The sequence below is a fragment of the Quercus lobata genome, chromosome 10 (genome assembly GCF_001633185.2).
Source record: "Quercus lobata isolate SW786 chromosome 10, ValleyOak3.0 Primary Assembly, whole genome shotgun sequence".
NCBI lineage: Eukaryota > Viridiplantae > Streptophyta > Magnoliopsida > Fagales > Fagaceae > Quercus > Quercus lobata.
Window position 1 is genome coordinate 63,131,324 of NC_044913.1, and position 16,729 is coordinate 63,148,052.

The 16,729-nt window shown below is 31.6% G+C and overlaps 1 long non-coding RNA gene across 1 annotated transcript; it reads right to left on the minus strand.

Annotated features, from left to right (window-relative positions):
* Positions 1 to 8,432: 8,432 nt before the first annotated feature.
* Positions 8,433 to 11,664, minus strand: LOC115965886. Its single transcript, XR_004086216.1, has 3 exons — positions 11,633 to 11,664; positions 11,234 to 11,301; positions 8,433 to 8,606 (listed from the first exon to the last, which is right to left on the minus strand). It is a non-coding gene; the product is annotated as an uncharacterized LOC115965886 (long non-coding RNA).
* Positions 11,665 to 16,729: the final 5,065 nt, after the last annotated feature.

Here is a 16,729-nt window from a genome sequence, read left to right on the forward strand (position 1 = left end):
TGGAAAAGTGAATTACAATATTTAATTTTTTTTTCAAAAGATAATATGCAAAATTCTTTTAGAAGCCAATATTGATGATATAGCATTGCCAACTCTTAATATTAATATCCCAATTTTTTAAAACTATTGAACAAAATTTTGAAAAACTTCATTAGTGTGATTTTCAGTTGCATCCAAAAGTATGAGATTATCATATTGATGAGTTGGTCAACGTGATAAAAATCAACATATTAATTCCAATTAACCAAAATCGGAGATCCGAAGTCCTCTTCTTCTTCTAAAAAGGTTAGAATATCATGTTGTAAATTTCAACTTTTTGGTTCATATTATTTCCTTCTTGACTTAAATTTTTAGGTAATAAAGTGCTTTGCCCCACCCCCCCCCCCAGGTTCAAATCCTGGTTCCGTCCTTGAAACTGATATATAATTAAATTAGTTTACACTACCCTGCTTAGATATGAAACTGATATACAGTTAAATTAGGTGCGTTGAAATATTAAAATGGCAAGTTAGGTTGGATAGCAAGTTGAGTTTTTCTAAAACTGCCAAAACCTGATCCAATCCATCTATATATATGTATATGTGTATACAATCTTTTTAAAATATTTTTCTCATATTAAATTTAATTATTTTTTAAAACTCTTTGATTTACAAATGTTAATATGAAAAGTACACGTTTTTTTTTCTTTCAATTTTTCAAAATATTCGTAAATATATACTGTTACATGGATGTTGTTCTTTAGCCCCCCCCCCCCCCCTTTTTTTTTTTTTGTAGAAAAAGGTTAGAATTTGCTTATAGGTTGATACATATGTACTTATTTATTTATTTTATACAAGATAGAATTTCTACTCTAGCCTAATCTAAGTGTATATGTGTGTGAAGCTCCCTCCTAGAGACTTGAACCCTGGTCCTTACTCCTCACAAGCATTTATACTTGTAAAGTGACCACCGCACCAAGGATGCGCAGTGAATTACATATGTACTTTGACCTATGAGAAAATTGGTCAATTATTATGATATTTTCAATGGTTTATAGGATTTGGAGGAAATAAAAATTTTTTAAATTTAAATGTAAGTTGTAAAATAGATTTAAAGTTTAATATACAACACATGCTAAAATTAACTTGCTTAACCCACCTAATTTGCAGAATTGAAATAACCAAATTTTCAATGACTGCTCCATTTTTGGATGTTGGTGGGACAATGGTTTAGAAAGTTTTGCCTTGTAGTTATTGCAACCATGGCATAGCAAATTAGTTGAAAATGACAACTAAGCGTGCGTTTGGATTGGGCGTTTTGCCCAATTTGCATGTTTTGTGTTTTTTTTAGTGAGTCTTATAGGTACTGTTTACTTTTCCACCAAACTCAGCAAAACAAAGATTTATAGGTAAATTTAGGTCCCATCGCATTAGTCACACCTTTAAAAATTATTTTGCTACAGTATTTTCAGCAATAAGTTTTCAATTTTCAACAAATACGCAATATCCAAACACACCCCAAACTTTTCTTAATCCTGTCCTTTTTAAAGGAAACTGAAAAAGTAAATAAATGTTTTATTGTTAATTATAATACACATCTAAAACTGTAAATGAAATTTTAAGGTTACCTTATCAATTTGATTTCACATTTATTAATGGTATTAATTTTTCTTAGCAGAATTAAGGTTATTAATTTAGTTTGCCAAAATTTTCAAAACTAGGCATTAACTGGCACTCTGTGAGGGTGCTTTATATTTCTTTTTCTTTTTTTTTGGGTAAGGATTTAAAATTTAAATATTAAAGATTTTATTCATACTATAGTTAATTTATATAGATAACTGAAACCGTAAATCATGGCTATATATTAAAATAATTTCCTATAAAACATTAATTATTTTCATTTGTAAAATTTTTATAAATGGAATTTTAAATTTATTACCTCTTAGGGTAACAGAAATTTTGACTATTAAAAAAAAAAAAAAACAATATAAATTACTGATAGCTTGATTTTTAAAGGGAGTATCAATGTAAAACTAATATTTAATTAAATTATAACTTATAAATAAAATAAACAAAAAATATGTATTATTCTCTTTTTCAGAAAGCTTAAATGGTAGTATTGTTGAAGTATTATACTACTATCAAATTTTTTTTCTATTATTATTATTATTATTATTTTGAGAAAGTTTTCTGTGCATAATTGAATCATAATAGCGAATTAGTCCATTAAATTATATATGATTACCATTTTTCTTAGAAGAAAATTATATATAATTACCTAGAAGGTAAAATAAAGCAAATTTACATGAAGAGACATTAAAAGTGGAAAAAGGAGGACAATGAAATGAAATTTTGTGCCACCCTACCTCTACTTTCCAAAACAAATAATAAAACCAAAATAAATGAAAGTTTGAGTAGAACTAAGTATTAGTATTCTCTGACATTTTTCTTTTATATAGATACAATAAAATTTCAATTTATAGTATTCACTCCATGATGATTCTTCATTATCATTGAGCTAAGATATCAACCAATATTTTATATAGGTGGGGTAAATTTGAACATTGAATCTTTTATTTGATGACAATAGACTTTATTAGTTATGTTAACGGAACTCACATCTACTTAGAGATATGGGACAACCCAAATGATGCTAATAATTTTTGCTTATTGACAACAGTAAGTCAATTTCAAGTGTCTTCTCCTCTTCACAACATTAAAACAAAAGACACAAGGGCAAATGCCCCAAAGCATTTTCTGCAACGCCACAAAATCTCTTCCCTTCTATCTATTCCAAGGAGATTACACTCATCACAAACAGGAATTACAATCAATCATCAATACTTATATATAAAAGCAAAAATCTCCCGTGGAAAAGTATGAAGTTCTACCAAGTGGAACCTTCCTTTGGAATAGTCTTTCTATCTTCCACATTAAAATTTATCAATAAGTGCATTCAGCCAAAACAAAAAACAAAAAACTCTATCATTAAGTGAGACGTTATCTGCCAAGTGGCACCTTCCTTTGGAATAGTCTCTCCATCTTCCACATTAAAATTTATCAATAAGTGCATTCAGCCAAAACAAAAAACAAAAAACTCTATCATTAAGTGAGACATTACTAATCCACTTCTAATTTCCCTTCATGTCTGTAACGCCCCAAAATCATAAATAATAAAAATCTATTCAATCAAAATAATCCATAAAAATATTAAATAAGTGCAACCAACAACCAAAAATTTCATCACAATTATCAGAGCTCTAATCCCATCAAAGATAAAATATCCTCAAAATAATTTTCCAGTATAATATTCAATACCATAAAAATAATAATGAAATCCTCAGTTTCACAATATAATTTGTAACTGTTGTCTTCCAAGAACCACTACTCTAATGATCTCTTTAATGTATCTGTAAGGGGGAATAAAAGGGGGTGAGATAACTCAATAAGTGGAATTCACTAACATTTGGGTGTGGAAACAAACCTTTTAAATGAATATTCCATACAAAAAAGTTAAAAGTTGCAAATCTAATTGTACTTTAACATCAAATATTTCATATAAAAATATCATTATATTGTGAGCCATCATAATGGATCAATGCCATCATGTAAACAATTTTCCTAGGCTTTTTTCATGGTCAACATTTATGCCCCGTTGACAGGATTATGCTATCCCTTTTTAGAACTGGAACCTCCTTTTCATCCTTTTTCTTAAGGATGGCTCATTTGGAACCTAAAGGTGCACTTCCTTGCTAAGGAGCTCCCTCTTCGGATTCTTAATGGTACACTCCCTTGCTAAGGAGCTATCAAATGTGCACTGTCCCATTTTCTATAAGACTGTCCTTTGCTAAGAACTAGTTACAATATGATTGTCTCTTGCTAAGAACTAAATACAACACTGAGCTTTTAATAACGACTTACTATAGAATTGAAAACAAATTTCAAGATGCTCACAACAAATAATCCAGTCATAATACTCAAAAATACAAAGATTTCTCCACACATACAAATTTAAATAAGTTTAGGTTGTCCCACAAGTTTTTCATATAACAAATAGTTAATATTTCCATACAATGTGCACATCAAACATTTATAGGATATTGATATATTTATAGAATATCAACATATTTCTTTGATATAAGGATAATTTGATAATCGAAATTGTTTTGGGAAAATCCCCAAAAGTTAGTAAACACCAATTACCTCTTATTTGCAAAAATGAAATCAACCACCCTTGAGTCACAATAAATTAGTAGAATTAAAACCTAGCAACACCAAAAATAGGTCCATCAATACACAAATTTCCCACTTAAAACTCTGTTTTCACACTCAAATAGTTTTATAAATTTCCCACTTAAAACTCTGTTTTCACACTCAAATAGTTTTATCTATCAATATTAACGCCTATGGAAATGTTAGATTCTTTGAGATACACTTCAGCTGTGTTAGATTTTTGGGCTTACAAATATTTCTGCATAATTAGATTTTTGGCTCTGCCTAATCAGATTTTTGGCTTAAAAATATTGCTGCCCAATAAGATTTTTTCCCATTAATTTAATCATAGATATTCATGAAACTCCAATATAGTTGAATCTTGAATGATGGATATCTAATCAATCTAATATATAGTTGAAGCTAATATTATATCTTAATTTTATCAATCCCATAGCTAGCCCTTTATTCCCCTGATGCTGCCAGATTAATGATAAAGCTAGACAAGTTTTTGAACATTGGCAGGTGCTTGAATGACAGATTGTGAACTTAGATAGATGGTGCAATTATATAGTAAGCCATAAGCAGCTTTTTCTCATTAGCATGGTGACAAACTAATTTCCTAAGTCCAAACCTAACCACTTGTGATCTGTGCAGCACAAAGACTAATATACATAAACATTCTCTATCTTAGGTGTGTGAGATATCAATAGCCCTTAAGCTATATAGACACTTGCTAGGTATCACATAAATAAAAGAACCCAAGAAATGAGGAGGGCTGACCTGATTCTCCCACGCACAACCGCAGAGAAGACTGAAAACAAGAAGATTGCTTAGTGCCACTAAAAGAGGGGAGATCTCCTATTTATATATATACACACATATAACTCAGATAAAAGGCAAGGTTTTTTTTTTTTTTTTTAAACTTATTAAGGCCCATATATTTACCTATGACATCTCAGTTGGGCCTCTTATACCACAATAATTATTTGATTTAAATATCTTAGACCCAAATCAATTAAATCCATTTAATTGTGGGCTTCCTTTTTAATTTATGTATAAGAAAGAAATAAGTAATAAAATAATGGGGTGTTACAATGTCTTATAGCATACCTGGTGCAATTACACAATAACATAAACCCATGTCTCCTTTCACCTCTTGCTATTCTCTTATTTCTGTCTCTTCTCTTTCCCATACATTTGGTCATGTCGTGCATGTGGTTTTGTCTCAACCTTAAGAAATGAGTGCAGAAGATGAAAAGCCCTTAAATCCACCACACGGACATGCTCTCCACACTTACAAAACTTGTCTTTCACTCTCAAGCTTTGTTAATTTCTTCTCTCTTTGGATACTGTAAGTGCTTCACTCGTGCCTATTTTTTCTTTAATTTTTAATGTATTTAATCTGATGGTATGCCAAATTGTGAGAAGCATAGATGGAGTTCTAGAATTATATAAATATTATATTATTGTTGTTTAAGTGTGTGTCTTTGCCTCCTTGGCTTCATTTGTGTAGTGATGTTTGTCTCTCCAATTCTTATTGTTTTTATACTAAAGGTTTATTTTTGGTTTTATATGTTTTTGGGTGTGTCTAATAAAAAACCAAAAAAAATCACTATTTCAAATGTTTGACATGAAAACAAACTTCTTTTATAGATTAGAAGCCCCAATTTGGTCTTTAAATGCTTCTTTAGCAACTTGAGAAAAATGCTATGGCTATGGCTTAGTGAAATAGCGGATGAAAACCAACGTCAAGATCATTGAAACTAGGTAGTTTTTTTTTTTTTTTTGCTCATATAATTCAAATTCTTCAATTTTTTAGACATAATTTTTTGTAGTTTTATTGTTTGATCGTAACTTCATAAGGTTAAAGTATGTTTTTATGTATAGCTTCAATTGTAATTGATTTTATGATTTGACTATAGAAGAAAAAAAATCCTTTGCTTGGCTGATGAGGAAGTTTGAGGAATAAGAATTGAAGCTTTTTCCTTTTTCTATTGTGTATTCCTTATGGTATTGATCAACCAAATTGGACATATAATTGTAAACAATTAAAATTTATTAGATTTTAAAACTATATTTTCTTTCACATTCCCCTATATTTCTCATATAGAATAATGAGAAACTTGTGAAATTTATATAAGAAGATACTAATTTTAATCATTCATTTGCCCAAATATTTACATAGAAAGTAACACCTCGGCCTTCTACCTCAATGATCCGTTAGATTCTACCAGCATATGTTCTTAAACCAAAATGAAGGGCAGTATGTATCAAAAGCGTATGGCTTGGAAGCATATAAATAATACACATGTTTGAGACACATACCTTATTTTGAAGAGTTCTTATCTCTAGTGTGGCACTTGAGGAAGTCTTAAAATTATGAACCGAACAAAATAAAGAGTTCTTATCTTTTAAATTTTAATTAGTTTTTATCTCTAATGTGATACTTGAGGAAGTCTGAAAACAAATGATAACAAGTCGTTCATTACAGCATTGAGTTGTAAAGGGAGAGCAATTTGAATTTGGAGAAAGCAAAACTAACAATGATTGTCTACGCTATTACTTTTGAAATTGAGATATGCTGTAAGAGATATCATCTTAGAGGGAGATTTAGGTTATGTTATTGACAAGTTTTGATCTAAGGAGGAAGATAATTCATGGTTGGGAGCAATGGTAGAGGCAACAATATTAAGAATAAATATTATGCATAGTCATAAAGATAATTTTATATAAAAAGATATAGTTTTTAATAAAATATTTTAAAGTAAATTTATACTGTACCCGTGCATCGCATGAGACATCAGCTAGTTACCTGCAATGCTTTTATTCTTTTCAACCCAATAAACCATTTGGATTGTGCCAACCCTCAAAACACATGCTTTGCAAGCAACACTAGGAAGACACTGCACATAAGTAGAGACTAAAGTAGAGGATGAATTATTCTCGAGCTACTACAACTACTTGTTTCCCTATGTTGCGACCCTTAAAGAGTCCAACCAGGGCAGCTGGACCACTTTCAAGGCCTTCAGCAATGTCTTCCACATACACTAGCTTCCCCTCTTTGATATAATGCATCACAGTTTCTAAGAACTTAGGATAGAGGTGATGGTAATCGTGAAATGAAAATCCTTTAACTTGGATGCGCTTGAACATGATGTGCATCACATTTTTTATGCCTTCGGGTTGATCAAGATTATACTGTGAGATCATTCCACATACAGCTACACGACCATGGGTTCTCATGTTTAGGAGCACTGCATCAAGTGTTTCACCGCCAACATTATCAAAGTAGATATCGATTCCCTCTGAGAAATGCCTGATGATGGACAAAAACCAAAATCAAGGAAATATTGCGTAAGGCTTGGATATGAAAATTCAATGTCTATATTAATTATTTTATTTTTATTTTTTATTTTTTGGGTGGAGCTAGGGGAGCTCTTTTTTAGATTAAGTAAAAAAATTCACAGTCATACACAATTGAATCTGCGAGCTCCTAATTTCCTTTTCTTTATCAAATAAATTTCTTAATGTTGGTCACAATATATCATATCTCAGAGGCATTTGTATTCAAATTATGCAAATGACATACTATACACTACAAGAAATTTGGTCTTTAGCGACGGCATATAGTCGTCGCTAATGCTTTAAATATCGTCGCTAATTATATTGGTGACAAAAAATGTCGTCGCTAACTTTCGTTAAACGAATTTGGTTACAAAAAAGTTTTTTAGTGACGATATTAATGTTGTCGCAAATACAATACTATTAACGACAACAAAATTGTCGCTAATAATGATAATTGTCATCATAAATAACTCGAGACCCCAAGACGAAATGTCATCGCTACTATCTCATTAGTAGTGACAAATTTTTTTGTCGTCGCTAGTAGATTATTATTAACGACAACATGTTTGTGGTCATTGATATATCATTAATAGCGACGACACTTGTTGTCGTCACAGATAACGATATATAAGTGACCACAAACATGTCATCATTAAAAATTGCATATTAGCGATGATATTGTTTGTCACTAATGATATGATAAAATATTAGCGATGACATTGTCGTCGCTAATAATATTTTTCATTTTTTTCTTTAATATTTACATTCTGAATTTTACATGGGTACTTGTTGGGAAATAACAAACCACAATTCTATACGCATCACAAATTTTCAATCACAAATACTCATATAAGTATAACAACTGCTCAATCAATAACTACTAATAAAGGAAAATAATACCCAAGTTCAATATTATATACATAATATAAGTTCGAATCTATTCACTCAAATACTAATCAAATGATAACGAATTCCTCATGAAGATATGCAACCAAGCTAAAACTTTGTTGCAATGAAATATATCTCCCCTCGACATCATCTATAACCCAAGGCATGCGATATTTTGACCTGAAATAAAGAGCATAAACCAATGTAAAGGTCAACTAAAATAGATAACAAAAATGCTTAATAAATAGTTTTAACATCCAAGTAAAATTTTAACATTTATATTTTTCAAAAATACCATAACTAAGAAGATATGAAAGCTTTATGCATTTAACAAAACTTAAACTACATCAAGACTCATTCTCCAAAAGAAATTAACAATCATAACAAAGAACATATCCAAAGATATTTGTAAAGAAATTAAAGTAAAAGAATTTAAAGCAAATGAAAAATCATTAATACATACGAAATATCACTCATCTAAAAAACATATCATGAACTTAAAGCAATAGAATTTAAATGGAGACAAACAGATTGTTATTAAAACAAAATTTTAAAAATTTTAAAAAATTAAAAAAAAAAAAAAAACTTAATTCTTTCTTCTACTCTCCAAACCAAAAAGATAACAGTCTAGCATCATAGGAGAATCTTTCTTTTGGAAAATAACAGAAAGACAATAGACATGTTGAGTCCCAACATCCCAAACAAAAAAATGAGAGATAATTAATGTTTTTTTCCTACCATGTACAATACACAATTCAATATACAATTTAAGTCCTTTGTTGTTCATAGAATGCTACAAAAAAATGTAATAAATTATTACATGAGTTAATATGTCCGAAAACACAAGAAATGATATAAAATTAGATTCTATACCATATTTTTATCTATAAATGGAGAAATTGACAAGAACCTCAAAGTAATTCTCTATTAGTTCTACACACTCATACTAAAATAGATGGAAATATTGTGAGAGAGGAATGACATGGGAAGTGGTTACATTTAGAACTCAAGAGTGAAAGAATAAAACTAATCCACTTCTTTCATTGTCCCCCACCCCCCCACCCCCCCCAAAACAAGATTTAAGAAATTAAACTACTCTCTTCCTCTTGGTACATTTTGGCCACAAAGGAAATTATTGAAATACTCTAATGAAAGTGGTCTACAGTTTTAATGAACATATACTGATATAGTTAAATGCATGTCTTTTCAACCTGTGAATTCACTTTATTTGTCACTCCAATGGCCTACTGCACTACATCAAATTTAAACATTATTCTATTAGCATATTTAGTAGATTAGTATGACAAAAAGAGCAATGTGGTACTAGCATTCTATTAGCATATTTGTGGTTCTAGCATTTTTCTTTAAAGAACTAGCCGGTAAATACTGTGATTTCACTATACTTATCACTTCAATAGCCTACAACACCACCATCAAATTTAAACATTATACTATTAGCATGTTTAGTAGATCAATATTAAAGAACTAGCTGGTGAATACTGTGAACATGATAATTAATCCTTGTGCCAGTGAAGATTGCTTCCAGTGATCAGGAAATCAAAAATACAAAAACCATTGCTTTATTTCCAACACTCCGGATAGGCGGAAGGATCTATGTCCATCCCCAACTTCCTTTCAATCCACATCGGCAAATTTAGGCTTTCTCTACTGGGAGTCATCATAAGGAGGAATGGGAATACGCTGGTTCGATAAGCCAAGGAGACTCAAATTAGTTAGATGGTAACTTTGGAAAAAGCAGACAGCTCTTCCTTCCCCACCCTCCGAAGTTACCCGTGAATCTCCCCTTCAGATCTTACCACCGAACTGACCTTCTGTGCTCTTCGAAACCTTTTCCGATTCGACGGAATGGTAGTTTTTTTTTCAATCTCATTTATGTAGGTGAGAAGTATCAGGCTTTCATCCGATTTGTTGTGGATTGAATGATGGATAAACCAGCAAGTAGGGTCTTGCCTAGGTTGAACATGCGCAACTAAAGGGCATAGCTATGTAAACGCAAGGATTGCTCCAGCCTATGAAGGGAAATATGGTCCCAGACCTGTCTGACCTACCATTAGCTTTGCTAAAGCAGTACTACCAGGGTAAGGACAGGTGGCATAGCGCAGCCCTCACCCATGTGAGTGACTGGACACCACATCTCGACCAGCTCGTCCCAACGGAGCGAAGAGGCCTCCTCAGCGCGAAATCCTGACATGAATACAAAGAATTTTTTGGGTATTTCAGAGGAGCCCAAAGGCACTCTCTATGAAATCCTATGCTCATGTCTTTATCCTAAGGGCTATAGAACTCTCTCTGGCAAGCATTAAGCTATCGAACTGCCGACTCTATAAGCTTCTACGTGCTATATTCTCTTCGCCTAACACATTCACCTACCTTTTCTTGCAAATGCAACATTACCAACTAATAGACAAGAATATCACTAATCCAAAATGCATGTGATCTTGCTGGTAAAACAACTAAAGCCAAAAAACCAAGAGGCCTTGATATCATAAACAAAATCAAAACAGGGGGGAAAACCAAAAATAGAATCTTAGAACCAAATATTTTTAATTTTTCTTCACTTTCTTATTAAGCAAAATTACCAACATCAAGATGGCTTTCACCAGGGAATTTAAGGTGGGGCAGGGGCTGAAAAAATCTGTTCAAAATAGTCATTCAAAAATACACAAAACAATCAACACTCCCAATATCAATGTAAAGCACCTTATATCACCATGCAAACCACCCGTTTGCTCACACTCAACAACCCACTACAAAACAGTTATGAAATTCTAATGTAAAGCATTTACTGTGCTCAAGCCAAACACACGGCTCTTCAAAAAAAATCAAAACTCACCACCTACAAAGAATGCTTAGCCTATAAAAGATGAGTTTAATTTAAAAGGAATTTATTAATACAATAATTACATATTTACAACACATGAAATTCTAATGTAATATAATGAAAAAGAAGTAGATACCAAATAAAAACTTGCTTCATAGGCTCATAGGTTTCAAATAAGCAAAGCTTGGCTGGGTATTAAGAACACTAAAGTTCAAACAACTCCTCAAGTCAAGCCCATAGAGACATATAGTAATCACTAAAATTTCTGACTTCCATCAAAATCATAACAAAATATAAAAGACAACGAGAAGGGCCATAGTATCATGGTAATCATGATTTCAAGCATATGGTATATCTGACTCACCACATGCCGAAAAGGCATCATTATCAGCATCCATGTCATCCGTAGACAGATGTAGTGTGTTCACAATCCCATAATCACTAGCCACATGATGTTCAGATTCATCATATCCCCATTTTCCATCAACATAGAACTTGTACTGCATGCAAGTTAATCCACATATAAGGACATTCATGTCTGTTAAGAATCAAAATTTAAACATCTTTACCATCATGACAAAAAATTTGTATGCCTCATAGTAGGCATTCTTTATTCAAATAGAAGGAATTTCAAAGGCTTGCATTTATTTTAACAGATTCAAGCACTTTAAGCCCATATATCAGTATAGTAATAATTAAAATTTTAAAATGTAATTTAACCAAAATCAAAAATAAAAACTACCAAATTAACTCAAAGTGAAACAAAGGTGAGAGGGGTTGTTGTACTTTCAATTTCACTACATAGCAGGTCAGTCATCTTGTAAAAATGGTTTGGTCCATGAAACATTGGATTTATTGTTGCATTTATACAAAGCTCTAAGGCAAGTGTCCTTTAGTCCATAATTTTAGTGAGTATCATTTCATAAAACCTTAAAAACTGTTAATTTAATTTTTTCTTAATAATTTTTATGAAAAAATAAAATAAAAATGAGCATATTATAAAATTATAAAATATATAATCACGGAAAGGGCCTTAAATTTTTTTTTTTTTTTTTTTCAATCATAGAGAAATTGACTTTTACACTTGATTGGTTTAATTAAAGAACTAGCTTCGTATTATTTATTTATTTTTATTTTTTTTGGAGAATGAAAGAACTAGCTTAGTTGAACCTGCATTTTCAAGGGAAGGAGATAAAGCTGCTTTTTATTATTCATTATTAATTATTATACTTCCAATGTATATCTATCATGCATTAACAGTACAACTGAACCTAGGATTGAACTAAAAAATAAATAGTTGAATTCTAGTTGAGTCGTGTCAGAATCTTCCTCTGTTTGGTTTGGTAAAAAAAAAAACCAGAAAAGAAAAAAACAACGGCATTCTCTTACTTGTTATCTCATTTACATTCCTCATCAAAGAGCTTCTTCTACTCCAATCTTCAAACCTCACATTTCCACAATCTCAAAACTCCAAAACCACACACCATCACGCCTATCTTAAGAAAAAAAAAATTAAATAATAAAGCATTAAAACTGAATACTACAATGTTAAATATATCTCTTAACTTAAAGCTTTAGAACACTTATTAACAAAATCAAGCAATTTATTTATTCTTCCTTTTCTTTTCTAGTTGCACCTACCAATAAATGAACTTTCAAAATATAGTTTCGTACTAATACCCATTAACTATAATGAATCAATCAAACCCAAGACTAGCTAAGACCTGTCAAAGGTAGAATGTAGTCACTAGTCAAGGACTGGAAGTACCATTAACATTAAGCTACAAACAAGGCTAGTGATGAATGTAGACCTTTCCCCCAAACTTTCTAGCTCTCTCTTTTTGGTTTTGGCAGATTAAGCAACTCCTTTCAATAACTATGAGCCACCCTATAGCATCAATCAAAAGGCAACTCTGCTATCCTTATTTTTATACAACTACTAAATGGAAGTAGTAATTGTAAACTTCCAAAGCTTCATGTCACTGCCCTAAGCCACTCTTCATTAATAGGGGTGACATTGACCCCATGAATCATGATCATTGCTCAAGACAAGAGCTGCCTAAATCATGATAGTAATAACCCCAAAACCTAAAAATGACAAAAATACCCCCTAAAACTATAAAATGATCAAAATACCCTCTAAACCTTAAAAATGACCAAAATACCCCTAAAACCTAAAAAATGACCAAAATACCCTCAAACCTATAAAGTAATGAAAATACTCCTAAACCTTTAAAATGACCCAAATAAACCCAAAACCTCTAAAATGGCCACAAACAACCTAAAACCTCTAAAATTACCAAAATAAGGGTTTAGGGTATTTTGGTCATTTTTTAGTTTTAGGGGGGGTTTTGGTAAATTTTTAGGTTTATGGTGTATTTTTATCAACTTACAGGTTTAGGGGGCATTTTTGTCATTTTATAGGTTTCAAGGTTTTTTGGTCATTTTTTAGGTTTCGAGGATATTTTGGTCATTTTAAGGTTTAGGGGTTATTTTGGTCATATTTAGGATTCAGGGGTATTTTGGTCATTTTTTAGGTTTCAGGGTTACTTTAGTTAATTTTTAGGTTTCAAGTGTATTTTGATCATTTTTTAGGTTTAGGGGGTATTTTGGTCATTTTTAGGTTTAGGGGATATTTTGGTCATTTTTAGGTTTCTAGGTTATTTTGGTCAATTTTTAGGCTTCGGGGTTATTTTCACCATTTTTTAGGTTTCGGAGGTACTTTGGTCATTTTTTCGGTTTTTGGGGTATTGTGGTCATTTTTTGGGTTTCAGGGGTATTTCTGATCATTTTTGAGTTTTGGAGGTATTTTGATCATTTTTAGGTTTCAGGGGTATTTTGGTCATTTTTTGGATTTCAAGGGTATTTTGGTCATTTTTTGGGTTTTGGGGATATTTTGGTAATTTTCAAGGTTTGGGGGTATTTTTGGTCTTTTTTTTTTGGATTTTGGGGGTATTTTGGTAATTTTAAGGTTTTGGGGGGGTATTTTGGTTATTTTTTGGGGTTTAGGGGTATTTTTAGTCATTTTTTCGGATTCGGGGGTATTTTGGTCATTTTGTAGGTTTCGAGGTAATTTTGAGGTTTTGGGGGTATTTCGGTCATTTTTTAAGATTTTAGAATACTTTAGTCATTTACACTTAGGGGCATTTTGGTAATTTTGATAATTGGGTAATTTGGTGGGTTGGGGTTTACCCATAATAATTGGGTTGGGTTGGTTTGGGTTGGAAGCAATTAGTTAAATGGATTTTAATGGGTAAATGAGTTTTATACACCCAACCCAAAAACCCACTCATTTAACACCCCTACACCATACTTAGATCTGGAATTCGACAGTCGAATTTGGAAAGTGTAATGAAAGGTTAATTATGTTAAATTATGATCACAATCAGACGGTTAGATTTAGAGAAAGATGTGGTCAAAGTTTTGTTAAAGTTGGTCAAATCTGGTTAAACTTAATAGATGGTTATGAGACCGCTGGATTTGGTGAAACTTGGTTAAGTGGGAAGGTTTTTAGTGGGTTATTGGGTATTGGCATAGTTGTTAGCAAACCTCAAAGAAGAAATAATTTTACAAAATGATGAACATGATGTTAATATTGACTTAGATAGAGTTGATTAGGCAAGATGATGAAAAAAACTATAATTTTGGCTCATATATCATGTACTATCACTTTTGGGTTTAATCAATTTGAATATGTATGTTATAAATATATGTGAATTTGATTTATTTAGTTAGTTTTGCTAAATATTATTACATAATTGATGATTAAATTAGTTATTAGTTGAATATATTATGGTTTATGATGAATATACCATTCATATATATATATATATATATATATGTATCTATAAATTTTTTTATATGTAATTTTACTAAGTATTTGTGTATCTTACGATACATGATACAAAAAAATAAAATATTGATTCACGATATGATTCGCATTTTGATAGCTATGGGTATTGGTTAGTATTAATTTTGAGTGAAATCAAAACTTTATTGATTTTTGTTATTTTATCGATTTCAAGTTTCAAATGGGTAATGTGGGGGCTATGGCCCAAAGTAACGAGTTGGGCCTTAGGCCATCTGAGGACACCAATGAGTCCGAGGAGACAACGTGACTTAGATGATCTACGTTATAAGCCTTGTCATAGGAAACAAGAAAAAAAGTCCGAGGAGGAGCTCCTCCTTGGACACTGAAAATCCAGAACAGAGGTATGTTCAAACCACTGAAGCGCACCCCCTAAACACATAAAAAGGAAGAAAACCCAAAATATCTAAGCAAAAGCTGCCATCACCACATTAAATACACTGCAGCTACTTTCCTGACCGCATTAATGTGGAGAAGACCCTTGAACAGTGTTATCTTGGCTATCACAACTCACAAATGACTGAAAGGGGTGTCTAATGGGATAGATGCTCAAGTGGGGGCTTGGATAATCAACAAGTGAAAAGCCTAGATGATCAAGAAGAGCCTTTATAATATATAGAGGCCCCCATAAGAAGGGGATGAGAAAAGGAGGAGAGAATACTGTAGCATGCAAAAGAACCCTAATGTAATGATCTGTATTCATAAATAAAATTCTAAGTCTCCTTGGATCGGAGGTCATTTCATCATGATAGCTTTTGTTCCTGTCTGGATGTTCCTTAATCCCATGCGAACCACTGCTTAACTCATCTAAACCTAGTTCTTTGACCCATACTCTACACAATTCATTGTATTGGGCTTTTTTGACCAGGATTCCATATAGAGTGGGCCTGGGCTCCAAATCTTGTCCCTACAAGTAAAATTATGATTTGAGAGTATTTTGAGGCAACAAGCCCTCCCTTGTCTCTTTGTTTTTTTTTTTTTTATTTAACATATTTGAGAGTATTTAATTACTTTAGAGGTTTCAGGGTTATTTTGTTCATTGTATAAATTTGGGGGTATTTCGGTCATTTTAACGAGGTTAATGGTATTTTAATCATTTCAAATATTTTAAAGGAATTTGTGTCATTTTAAATATTTTAAGAGGCATTTGGAGGATATGATAAATAAAAAATCATATTATATCAAAATTATTTTGGCCACATATTAGTGACGACAATCTTTGTCGTCATTAAAAGATCTCTAATAGCGACGACCTAATTTGTCAATAATATATAATCTACTTCCCTCCATTAATTCCCGCCACTTTTTGAGAGTGAAATTTTTTCCCTCCATCATATTTTGGTAGATATATTTGTGATGACATGTTGTGTCATTGCTAAAAGGTGACTATCAGTGACAACAATTTATATCGTCTCTAATAGTCTTCTATTAGCAACGACCAATGTGTCGTCACTAATAAAGAAAGCATGTATATAATATATTTACTATATATATTAGGCCACATATCAGTGATGACACACAAGGTCATCACTAAAAATGATTATTAGCGATGATAGATGTCGTTGTTAAAATAAACCTTATTTTAGCGATGGG